The sequence below is a fragment of the Protopterus annectens genome, chromosome 3.part0 (genome assembly GCF_019279795.1).
Source record: "Protopterus annectens isolate FY-2018-M chromosome 3.part0, PAN1.0, whole genome shotgun sequence".
NCBI classification, from domain to species: Eukaryota; Metazoa; Chordata; order Ceratodontiformes; family Protopteridae; genus Protopterus; species Protopterus annectens.
The window spans coordinates 869753621-869766250 of NC_056731.1; positions in this window are offsets into that span (position 1 = coordinate 869753621).

The following is a 12630-nucleotide window of genomic DNA, read 5'->3' on the forward strand; positions in this document are numbered from 1 at the left end:
TAAGAATACTGCAAGAAATATTATGGTTTGTTTTCCCTTCTATTAATGCATATATACATATCACTGCCTAAAATGGGATTTAATAAAAAAAGGGTTTAAAAATACCCATTTCTAACGGAAGCACTACTGGAAATCAACTTAAAATTACATTTAATTCTGGGGGAACTATGAATTAATTAAGCAATAACCCACACCTGGGTGTGGGTAATGCTGGATTTATCCACTGATGGTGTGATTTGGTCACGAGGGCAAAGCCCGAATGGCCAAAGACAACCGTGGGTAAATCCAGCATTACCCACACCCAGAAGTGTGTTATTGCTATTATACAATGACAATATTTAAGAAAAAAAAATACTTACTTTTCTTAAATAACAACATTGTATAATGTCTCCTTGCTGCCCTTCCGCAGCTGTCCAGTATTCTGCAGCAGTTCTGACATACTGCGCATGCATATGGTTACGCAGTACATCAGAACTGTGTGTGTGTGGAAGCAACGGAGAAAGGAAGATCTGTTGCTTTTAAAAACTTTTCTCGCTATGTTAAAAGTTTAATGGTGAGATAGCTTTAAAAAAAGCAACAGAGATTTTCCTTTCTCCGTTTTTTTTAAAGCTGTTTTGCTACGTTAAACGAGTTTAACGTAGCGAGACAGCTTTAAAAAAGCAATGGAGAAAGGAAAATCTCCGTTGCTTTTTAAGGTATCTCGCTATGTTAAACGAGTTTAACATAGCGAGACAGCAGCAACAGAGCTCTTCCTTTCTCCGTTGCTGTCCAAAAAATAAAAAAAGACTTGTACTAATGGAAAAAGTCTGGGCAACCAGACCTTTTTCCATCAGTATAAGTCTTTGATTTACAATGTGGACGCTGCCCAATCAGATGCATGTTTTGGAATATTAATGGGGGGGTCATTGTATAATGATGTATTTACATCTACATTCACTGATTCAATACACAGGCTTAGAGAAGTCAGAATGTTCCCTGTTAAAAAAAAAAAAACAAAACAAAAAAAATGTATGTCTGCCCACAACATTTTAGAGCTTTCCTGCCCAGGAGATATCCACAGGATATCCACCCTGCTAGACCCCAAGTAAACACCTTGATCTAAGACAGAGAAATTTGGTTCCTTAAGCCTATCCAGACCCAAGCATACCAGAAGCCCTGAGATGGAAAAGGGGTTTGCACAGGGATGACGTATTTCACCTCAGCCCAGGATACTCAAAAGAAAAGATGGTAGAAAGGGACAAGTACTGGAAAAATGATCTACTCCAACATCTATAAAGGTAAGCTATTACACAATTAATACATTTTTTCTGACTGCTGCAGTAGTCACTAACAGGATGACCACCACAGCTTAAAAGATCAAATATACAGCAGCTTTCTACCTGTGGTCCACTCATAAGATTGTGTAGGTTTGATCAACTAGCAGTCCAAGATAAATGCAGTGCATCTTTTAGTAATTTAAATGTCCCAGGAAGGGGGGGGGGGCAGGGAGCACATTTAAATAAATAAATAAATCACTCCCCAGTCTGAGCCATGCACCATTCCTGTTCCTAAAATTAGCATCACTGTAGTAAGTTTTGATGAGGCCACCGAGTATCAGAACAAAGATGTTCGCTACACTTATATATAACTGGCTTTTGGAGCCATATGCAAGAAAAACAGGCTGTGAAGAATAAAGGTACGCAGTGGAAACCATTCTAATTATGAAGCTTTACTGTTAATCACATTTCAAAGCCCTCTTGCTAGCATGTAGGTTAGGAAAAATACACAAGGTCAGTATATATAGCCAATAGTTTAAGATTAATTTCAATTTAGCACGAGTGAAACAACTTTTATATTGGTGACTATTGGTATTATTTTACATTGCTCACAGCACTGAATACTTGTCCCCAGAACAAATTCACACACCCATGACATCAGTATACTGCTCGCAGACTATCTTTGCAAGCATCAAGCATGTCAAAGGAAAAAAAAATGTGTATTTAAAACTTTGGTTTTAAATTATTTATATGCATTTTTAACATTCCAGGTGAGAACACAAACTCCATTTTATTCCTTTAAATTATCTTTAAGACGCTAGAGAGATGGACAGATTGGTAGGACTGGTCTACAACAGACACTGCAGAATGGCAGCTGTAAACAGAACATTAGTCCTTGAAGCAATGTCTATTCTACAATGACTGGAAAAGGTGTGGCCTGCTGAAGTAGTACCTGCCCCCAGAGAGGCTACAATAGATGCTATAACCCCCTACTGCTGGGAGCTCCGTCAGTCCCTTCCAACTTAATTTTTACATGAAAAGAACAGAACAAAATGCAATAAGACAGTCACTTGGGAGACTACTTGCTTAGAAAAAAGAAGTTATGTACTTACCATAACGTTCCACCTGTGTTGTCGATTTTCATTCTTCCTCACCAGATAGGTTCAGCTCAGACACAGACTGATCCGACTCGGCCTTTACACTTGCTCGCAGCCTCCGAAACTCTTGAGCGCCTTTCCTACCCACAATGCACCATCCCCAACATCCCTCATACCCTGTTTACAGCTTCATAAAGATAGAAACTATAAAACATATGCTATAACTGGAGTTTAACAAAAGGGACTCATGGTGTCCCTAAGAGTCTCATTCCTCCATAAATCCTTTGAGAAATGGGAGGGTGGGAAGTTCAGGAAGAATCCAAATGGACAACATAGATGGAAAGTTATGGTAAGTACATAACTTATCTAATGTCAATTTTTATTCATTCCTCATTGGATGGAGCAGAGTCCTCAGCTACCCGAATTCCTGCAAGGACACGGAGGAAGGATATTCCAGAGTATGGCTGAGCTGAAGGCTGCTCTTCTCCTTGAAACCAGTCCTATTTTGTAATGAGTGATAAAGGTACGTGGATTTCACCAAGTTGCAGCCACACAGACATCGTTCATGGATACCCTAGACTGGAATACCATGGAAGTAGCCATAGATTTGGTTGAATGAGCCTTTAGTGGTTTAGGTAAGGGGATATTCAATTTACTGTAGACAAATTAAATGCAATATGTCGACCATCTAGCCAGAGTTACCTTTATAACGGATTTGCCCAACTTATGTGCAAAAGAAACAGCTGGTCTGCCTTTCTAATTTCTTTTGTTCTGGGTACGCAGAAACTTAATTGTCTATAAACATCCAGTAATTATAGCACATATTATCCTTTATTTGCAAAAGTTTGGGAAGAATACTAGCAGGTTAATGGCCTGGTTAAAGTTGGACTGACACCACCTTAGCTAGGAAGGAGGCACTGGTATGCAAGGTGACCCCTATCCTTCTGGAAAATCAAGTACAGGGGGCTTAGAAGATAATGCTTGAAGTTCTGAAGTTCTTCTAGCAGATGTAATTTCAAATAAAAAGACAGTTTTCCAGGTAACAAAAACTTGAAATCACCTTTAACTGCAGGTTCAAAGGTGGTGGTGGTGCTGCGGTAGCATTGTCGCCTCACAGTAAGACGCTGTCCGGTTCGATTCTCAGCTAGAGCATCTTCTGCGTGGAGACATGTGTGAATGGGCATACCTTCGTTGAAGGTTGTGCGTCAGAGCTGGCAACTCTGCACGTAAAAATCTACTGCCAATCATTAGCGGACCGGAGTTCCGCTGTGGTGACCCCTAACCAGGAAAAGCCGAAAGACAACTGCAGGTTCAAAGGGAGAAGGTGCAGTACCAAATTTAAAACCCTTGGTGGCATAGGAGCTTTATAAGGATGTCTAAGTAGAAGGGTACCTTTCAAAAAGGCTTTGCAGAGTTTAGTGGAAGTCGGGGACGAGTTCTGAAACCAAACATGAAAGTTAGAGATAGCTGCGTATTGAACTTTAATAGGTTCATAGGTTTATACTAGGCTATCTGCCCTAAGGTATTTATAAGACTAGCCCAAATTTTTGTGGCTTACGCCACCCCTTATATGAAAAAATACTGTGCCCATTAGTTTGTTGTGCCTCTGTCCAGCAGTGACACAGAGATGATTCCCGGGGTAAACCTACAATCTCCCATCCACAGGTCAAGATTTCTCTTGAACAGAGCCAGCGAGGTGCTCTGCCTCACATGGACCGGGATTCTATTCCACAGCATAGGGGTCTCTGAATGATAAATCTATCCCTCCAGCACGTCCTATTTATGTCCATGCTAAGGTTTAAGTTGCTTGCTCTAGTGGTTTTGGTGGATTTGGATTTTTTGAGGTGGAGCCTGTCCATCAATTCCGGGTTGGACATGGCCCTGTATGTCAGGCACATGTCACCTCTGAGCAGACGGTATGCGACTGAATAGAGCTGGAGTTTCTTCAATCTGGCAGCATATGACAGATTTTGGAGTCCCTTTATCCTTTTGGCGAAGAACTTTTGGGGTCTCGCCAATTGCTGCAGATGTCGGGCGAGATACATCCCGAATGGGGCATTGTACTCGATCATTGGTCTGATAAGTGAAGAGTACAGGGGAACAATGACCTCACTAGATCTGGATGGGAATCCCTTCATGATCAGGTGGGCAATGTAGAAGGTCTTTCTAACCACTTTAGCAACGTGAGTATCAAAAGAAAGGCCACTGTCAACCTGGGTCCCCAGGTCCCTGATAACCTCTTCTGTGCCTAGTGGATTGCCACCTATATGGTAGCTTGGGGTTACCTTGTTTTTCCCGAAGGGTATGACTATACATTTTTTGGCGTTTAACTTCAGGCCATGGCTCTGGCACCAGCTATCTGTTTCCGTGAGTCCCTTCTGAAGGATATCCGTGTCCGATGCACTTTCCACTATGGCGCCCAGTTTGCAGTCGTCTGCAAACTTTGTCAGACAAAGTCCTCCCATGTTGGCCTGTACTTCTGAGAAGTAGATGCCGAACAATAGGGGGCCAAGGACCGAGCCCTGTGGGACACCACTTGTGACTGGCTTGGAGTCTGACATAGCGCCAGCAACTCTAACCCTGTGGGTTCTGTCCTTAAGCCAGTTTGCAACCCATCTTGCGACATATGGGTTTACATTTAAGCTGGTAAGTTTTTCTACAATACCAGAGTGGGGTATTGTGTCGAAAGCCTTTGCAAAGTCAAGGTAGGCTGTATGGACTGCTTTTCCCTCATCAATGGCCTTGGTGACTGTTTCGAAGAAGTCGACCAAGTTCAAAAGGCATGATCTTCCCTTGACTAAGCCAAACTGGGTCGGGTCCAATGTCTGCAAGTCCCCTATATCTTTGTTTATGAGCTCCATTATGATCCTCTCCATAACTTTGCAGACTAGACTTGTTAAACTTATGGGGCGGTAATTACCAGGGTCCGTAGAGGCACCGCCTTTGTGGAGTGGGACCACAGTTGCCGTACGCCACTCCTTGGGCACGTATCCTGTGGTAAGGCTGAGATTAAACAGCTGCCTTATGTGCGGGTTTAAGTCCTCATTTAGCTCGTGTAGCACACAGCCGGGGACACCATCCGGTCCCATTGATGCTGTGTTTTTAGCTTTAGAGAGAGTAGCTTTCACCTGCGCATTTGAGATGTCTGGGAGGCTACACTCTGCTGGGATAGTTATCTCTCCTTTAGTGGGAGGGGGGTGAAGTTTGCACTGAACCTGTCTGCCAGTATGTTGGCAATGTCTGTGGGTTCAGTGATTTTTGTATAATTTTGGACTAATTCTGAGCATATCTGGGAGTTTCCACCCAGGTTCCTAACATAGCTGAAAAAGGCCTTATGATTGTCCTTTGAATCCATGGCAATTTTTCTCTCAAAATTGGCCTTAGTTGATTTTATGAGTGCACGTATTTTTTTACTAATAATGATCAGGGGTGACTTCCCTTTTATGGATTTTGTTCAATCATGTAATAGCTTTCTCCTCTTATTGTAAAGTTTGTTAATGGCTGGGGTCCACCAGACTGGACGTTTGCCCTTTGTGGAGAGAGTCTTGGTTTTATTTGGGATTGCCTGATCCATGCAGTCCTGGAGGTGTTCATAGAAGGCATTTGTAAGGTCTTCCGCAGCTTGGGTTGTGGTTTCCACTGGCTCAGGGGCCTTGAAGGATACCACACCAGTCTTGAGTAGTGTGAAGTTTGCTTTAGAGAAATTCTTCAACTGTGGTCTTTTTTGTTTGGGGTGGGGGCGGGATGTGGATTTCCAGTGAGATTAGTTTATGATCAGATCTCACCAATGAGGGATATACTTCCAGTGTGGAGCATTTTGTCTCCATGTTTGTGATGATGAGATCTAGTATATTTTCTCCTCTCGTGGGAATAGTGACTAGCTGTTCCATGGCATTTGAATTTATGAACTCCAGGAACCGTTAAGCTAGAAAGTTAGGGCTTGAGTAATGTTCCCAGTCTATATTCGGGTAGTTGAAGTCACCCAATATGATGGTGTTTGGAGATGCATTTATACCCTCCAGTGTCTTCAGGAAGGCTGTGTGGGGTTCCTGAGTTTGAGAGGGTGGCCTGTAGCATGCTACAATTTGTAGAGCAGTTTTGCCTATGGTTAGTTGCACCTGGATGGTTTCCGAAGCTTCGTGCGTTGCCACCAACCTGGAGATGTGGGTATCGTTTATGAATATGGATACACCCCCTCCTTTTGTGGTGTGGTCCGGGTTTTGGGGCCGGAACGCATGATATGAGGTAAAACCTAATAGTGCCGGGGTGCTCTCAGGAGCCTTGAACCAGGTTTCAGTTACAGCACAGACATCGATGTTCTCCATACTGAGAAGGGCCTCGAGTGCATGCATTTTGAGATTTAGACTTCTGGCATTGAGCAGCATTACCCTCAGTTTCTTCCCATTTTTGTTTTCTAGGGTGGTAGGTTTAGAATTTGAGCCTTGCCTAAAAAGGCACTATGGGGGTGGCAAGAGCCTCAGCCAATATCCGGAATCCCAGGGTGGCAGGTGCAAGCCGTCCCTCATGAGCAGCGTGGCTTGTCAAGCATGTCATCCCAGGCAGACAGACACTGGATCCCCTTTGAATGACACCAGACATTAAGCCAATTGTTAAAGCTGATCATCTTGTCTCTATATTGTGGCATCATTCTTGGTGAAGGAAGGATACTGCTCAGGGTCAGGGTCATACCTGCCTGGGCTACATAATCAGAGAGCTCCTCTATGTCTCTTTTCATGTAGTCCAGGGAGGTACGTCTCGGGTCGTTCACACCAGCATGGACAATGACGGTTTCATATTTGTACTTGCCGTGGAGTGACCCGAGTGCTTGTGTTATGTGGCGGATTCTAGCGCCCGATAGGTAGCTTACTGTGACCCTCTCCTTGTTCAGCCTGGTGAGTGGGACGTCAGTGTGTCTGACTATGGAGTCACCTATGACAAGTATGTTTGGTGTTGTATTTGGCCTTAAGGGCTGTGACTGCTTTGCACACTGCTTTTGTGGTTTATGTGTTGCTTGTGGGGTGTCTTGAGGTAGCAGTTGTTTGGGTGTCTGCTTTGGAGGCCTCTGATGTTTAGGTAAATTTTACTCAGAGCCTCGAGTATGTCTTTGTGTGTTTATGTGTTTGATTCAGTGGTGTGGTAGCATTATGTGAGGCTGGTTTTGTGGTGTGTGTAGTTGCTTTCTCCTCCTGTCTGGTCTTGCCAGTCCTGAGTTGAGAGAGCTCAGCCTCCAGTTTGGCTAAATAGCTGCAGCTCTCGCAAGTATTTGTGTTATGTGGGAGGAGGAGAGGGTTGTCTGTGTACATGAGGCAGTTATAACATTGCCTCAAGATTCCCAGATTCACCAGCTGGACTGGAGAGGAGATTGACAACTGACCTTTGGACATGCTAGAATAATATTGGGAATTCCTTAATAATTGAAAACAAGGGCCAGTGGGGAGTGACGGTGTAGTGCTATTAATTTTTAGTGCTGACTTATATAATTGCTTTAGTGAGCAAGTGCCAGGTAACTTGAGTGCAATGTGTTACAAGTAACCAAATGCAAAAACGACAAACAGTAACTTTCTTTCAAGTGAAACAAGGAAATAAGTACAGTAAGCAATGCAGATATCACTAGTGATCCACAGAAGCGCTGAGAAGCCGCGTATTAGGTGGAATTAGCTTCCAGGGAAATAACAAGCAAACAAGCATATAAACAATGCTAGATTCAGCAGGCCTGGATCTAGTCTATGCTAGAGCAAACAAGGTGTACCAATTTCAGTAAGATACAGTTCAAATATTCAGGCACTATAAAACTTTAACCAGAAATTCCCAGCTCAGAAGGGCAGAGTCCAGCCTCTTCTCCCACAAGAGTGCAGACCACGAACCTTCTTAATGTAAAATACCTGGCCTGAAGCCCAAGTGCCTAAACCAGAACTAATACACTTGGACACTGGGCTCTCAATCAGCAGTTCCCAACTTAGAAGGATGAAAGCTACCTGTCCTGCCACCACAGTGCTTGCCACAAACCTTCCTAATGTAAAACAACTGGTCTGAAGCCCAAGTGCTTAATCCAAAAGACTTAGAATGATAGCTACACTTTAATCAAGTTACAACCAAGCAGTAATAAATACAATTGAATACTTTAGAGAATGTCTGGATTAGTGCTCAAGTTACACAAAGCTAGATCCAGCAGGCCCTAATCCAGTCTATGCCACAGCAAACAAGGTGCACCAACTTCAGTAAGAAGCAGTTCAGATATGCATGCACTATAAGCCTTTAACCAGAAATTCCCAGCTCAGAAGGGCAGAGTCCAGCCTCTCCTCCCACAAGAGTGCAGACCACGAACCCTCTTAATGTAAAATAACTGGCCTGAAAGCCCAAGTGCTTAAACCAGAATTAATACACTTTTAGAATAACAGACACTGAGCCCTCAATCAGCAGTTACCAACCTAGAAGGATGTAAGCTACCTGTTCTGCCACAACAGTGCAGACCACAAACCCTCTCAGTGCAAAACAACTGGTCCGAAGCCCAAGTGTTTAAACCAAAAGGCTTAGAATGAGTTACACCAAGCAGTAATAAATACAATTGAGTATTTTTAAGATGATGCAAAAGTAAAATGAAGTAGGTAGAAACACAAGTACAGTAAATTAACTAGTACCTTCAAAAAAAGAAAAAAATGCTAAAAAGTTCAAAAACAGAATGAATCAGGGCTGAGAAGAATACCAGATTCTGCTCTACCTAATAAACAAATCTTCTCCATTTACTTCTGTAGAGTTTCCTTGTAGTTGGTTTATGGGAAGATAGTACAGAACGAACAGGCAAAGAGAGCACAGGTTGCCTGGTTATTAATGGAATTGGAGAAACCATGCAGTCAATTTGAGATCTTGGGATGAACCATGCCTATCGGGTGAGAGACAAGATCTGGAGTTGGATCCAGGATCCAAGGTGGGTATAGAAGATGAGGCCAAAGGAAGGGGAACCAAATCTGTCGAGGCCAATAAGGTGCAATGAGGATGACAGTCTTCAGCCTGGCTGCTTTCTGAATGAATATGAGAATTAAAGGAATCAGAGGATAAGTGTACAGAAGACCAGGGGGCCAATCATGGAGTACAGTGCCCCTTGGTGACTCCCCCGGTGGGGGGAATAGGGTAAAGAAGCTACTGCACTTTTTGTTTAGGGGAGATGCAAAAAGATCTCAGCAAGGCTGGTCCCACTGACGGAAAACCATGTCTGTCACTTTGTCGCTGACAGACCACTCATGAGGTAAGATGGACCTGCTCAGTTTGCCTGCCATCATGTTGGACTTCCCAGTATATGCATTGCAACTAGAAAGCGGCTAGAATAAATTCTCCACTGCCACACCCTCGGGGTTAAACGACACAGAGGGAAAGGTCTGGTTCTCCCCCTTTTGTTGATGTACCAAATTACTGACATGTTGTCAGTTTGGATCACAATTGTTCTGAGAGGGAGTGTGTTTTGGAATACTTGCAACGCCAAAAGCACCGCTCTCATTTCCAGAACATTGATATGCAAGTTGGCTTCTTCGGAGACAAAGTGCCTTGGAAAGTCTTCCCCAGAAAACGCACCACCAATCTGGGAGCACCTGTGGTCACAATGGCCTTGGGCTGAGGGCGAATAAAAACACGACCTTGCAACAATTGTGACTGCATCCACCAGGAAAGATGCCCTTCGCATACCTGAGTTATTCTTATCTTTGTTTACATAGGTTGAGAGAGAAGTGACCACTGCGTTTCTAGCATTCATTGCAGAATTCTCATGTGATATCTTGCTAAGGGAATTAAAATCAGTTAATACTGATTGCAAGGCTTGCAGAATCAACCGGGCTGAAATTCTGGAACTGCAAAGTATTTTCCTGACCCGATTCCTTACTGTTTGCACTCTTGATAAAGAGATGCTACCATAGATACTGTGAACATTACTCCTATGAATTCTAATGTCTGAAATGGCTGAAGGTGAGACTTGTAATTGATGGTTATTCCAAATTTGAACAAGTATAACACTATAGTCTCGTGTTTGTACCAGTTAATGCCTGGTTGGAGCAGTGATGAGCCAGTTGTCTAAGTATGGAAAAAACAGTTATGTACTTAGCGTAACTTGGCATCTCTGCTATCCTAGGTCACTATTCCATCACTCTTGGGTCTTGGATCAGACATCGGATCCGAGCCGGCAACTTTACAGACAGCTTCTGGCTCGAGCTCCTCCCACTCCCATGAACCCTTGCTGCCCTCTAACCCCTCAGATTAAGTTTGCCCTAAGCTAGAAAGCAGCTAAGGAAGACCTTGACCACCAGAGAGGACATCTCCACAACCTCTAGATCTGATAGGACAGGGGACGGTGGGAGGGATAGTGATAGGATAACACAGATGCCAAGTTATGGTAAGTACATCTGATGTTGTCCATCTCACTATTTCTCAATCCTGGGTCAGAGTCCCCAGCTACCCTAAATCCTGGTCGGCCTCATAGAAGGACATGCCGTAGAACTGTGGAGCCAAAGGAAGCCCTGCTCCTGGACACAATGTCAAGTTTGTAGTGACTAACAAAGGTGTGAGAAGACCAGGTGGCTGATCCACAAATGTCTGGAATGGTGGGCAAAGTAGGCAGCTGATGTAGCCATTGACCTAGTGCAATGAGCTCTAATCAGCCCTGGTAAAGATAAACCTTTGGATGAATAAGCAAAGGAACTGCACACAGAAATCCAACGAGAGACAGTCACTTAGGATACTGTCTGACCCTTCCTGTTAAGACAGAAAGCCACAAATAGCTGGTCAGTCAGACTTGTGAAATCTTTGTCCTATGTAGAAATGCAGTTGTCCATGTACAGCTACCATATGCAAAAGATAATTCTCCTTTATTAGTAAAATTTCGGAAGAAGACTGGCAATTGGTTCAGATTCGCTTCTGTGGCAACCTTAAGCATGAATGATGGGTTAGTTTGAAGGGACACCCTATCTTTATGAAAAACCATGAAAGGCAGTTTGATAGAAAGAGCCTGCAACTCCAAGACACTTTTTGCTGAGGTTATGGCTACTAGAAAAGCTGGTCATCCATGACAAAAATTTTATATCACATATGGCAGCAGGCTCAAAAGGACTCTGTGAGAGATTACAGCAAAAAGGAAAGATCCCAAGGGGGAGAAGGATCCTTGATAGGAGGTCGAAGCAGAAAAACTCCCTTCAAAAAAGCTTTACACAAGTGAGAGGAGAAGGCAGGTCCCTTGCAAACATGGAAGGTGGAAATAGCTGCCAAATGCACTTTGATAATCGAGAAGCTAACTCCATTACAAAAAAAGCAAAGATAAGAATAGCAAGATACCTGTAATGGAAGCCAAAGCTGGATCGAGATTGCACTCTTTAGCCAACATAGAAAAGTTTCAACTTACTGGTGTAAATCTTCCTAGTGGAAGCTTTCTGAGGGGCCAGAATGTTTTAACAGGAGAAGGTAGCCTGGGCTGATTCAGGATTACTGGAAATGGACGAACCATGCCATCAGAAAAAGCATCTGCAGGTTGGGGATCAGGAGCTGAGAGAGGAAATGAGATCTGGAATGGGATCCAGTACCCAAGGTGGGTAATTCAAGTGAGACCAAAGAAAGGGAAACCACACCTGCTGAGGCCAAAAGGGGGAAAATGAGGCTCAAGCTAGCCTCGAGACGACGGGCTTTCTGTAGTACTCTGGGAATGAGAGGATAGGTGTAAAGGATACGAACGTGTGCCTCACTGCTCGCTATTGTACCACACAACAGTCATGTCCATGTGAACTGCAACGGTATCCAGAGGGAGGCAATCCTGGAAGGCTTGCAATGTGAGAATTGCCCTCATCTCTGGACGTTGATATGTAGTTTGGTCTCTGCTTCGGACCACATGCCTTGGATAGGCTTTTCCAGAAAATGCCCCTCCACCCCAGCAGAAACAGTTCGATCCGAAGGCAATGCTCTCTTCGGATCAGACCCAGAAAGACTCAAAGGACTCTGATCCAAGGACTCTAACACCACAGGTCAGAGAAGTGGTAGACTGATGGTGCACCTCACTCGAACAGGTAGGAACTGTGAGGACTTGCTTCTGAATTTGCTCCCAGCAGGTAAGTGTCTGAGGTCACTGTGGCGCTGGGGGGAGGAAGAGAAAAAGGTCTGCCTGACAGGTCGTCGGGAGACTGGATCCACCAAAGAAGATGACGCCTGCACACTGGAATGACGCGGATTGGAGTTGTCATAGGATGATCCAGGGAAGACCACTGAACCGCTAGAGTTCACTGCAGAACCTTCATGTAGAACCTGGCTAA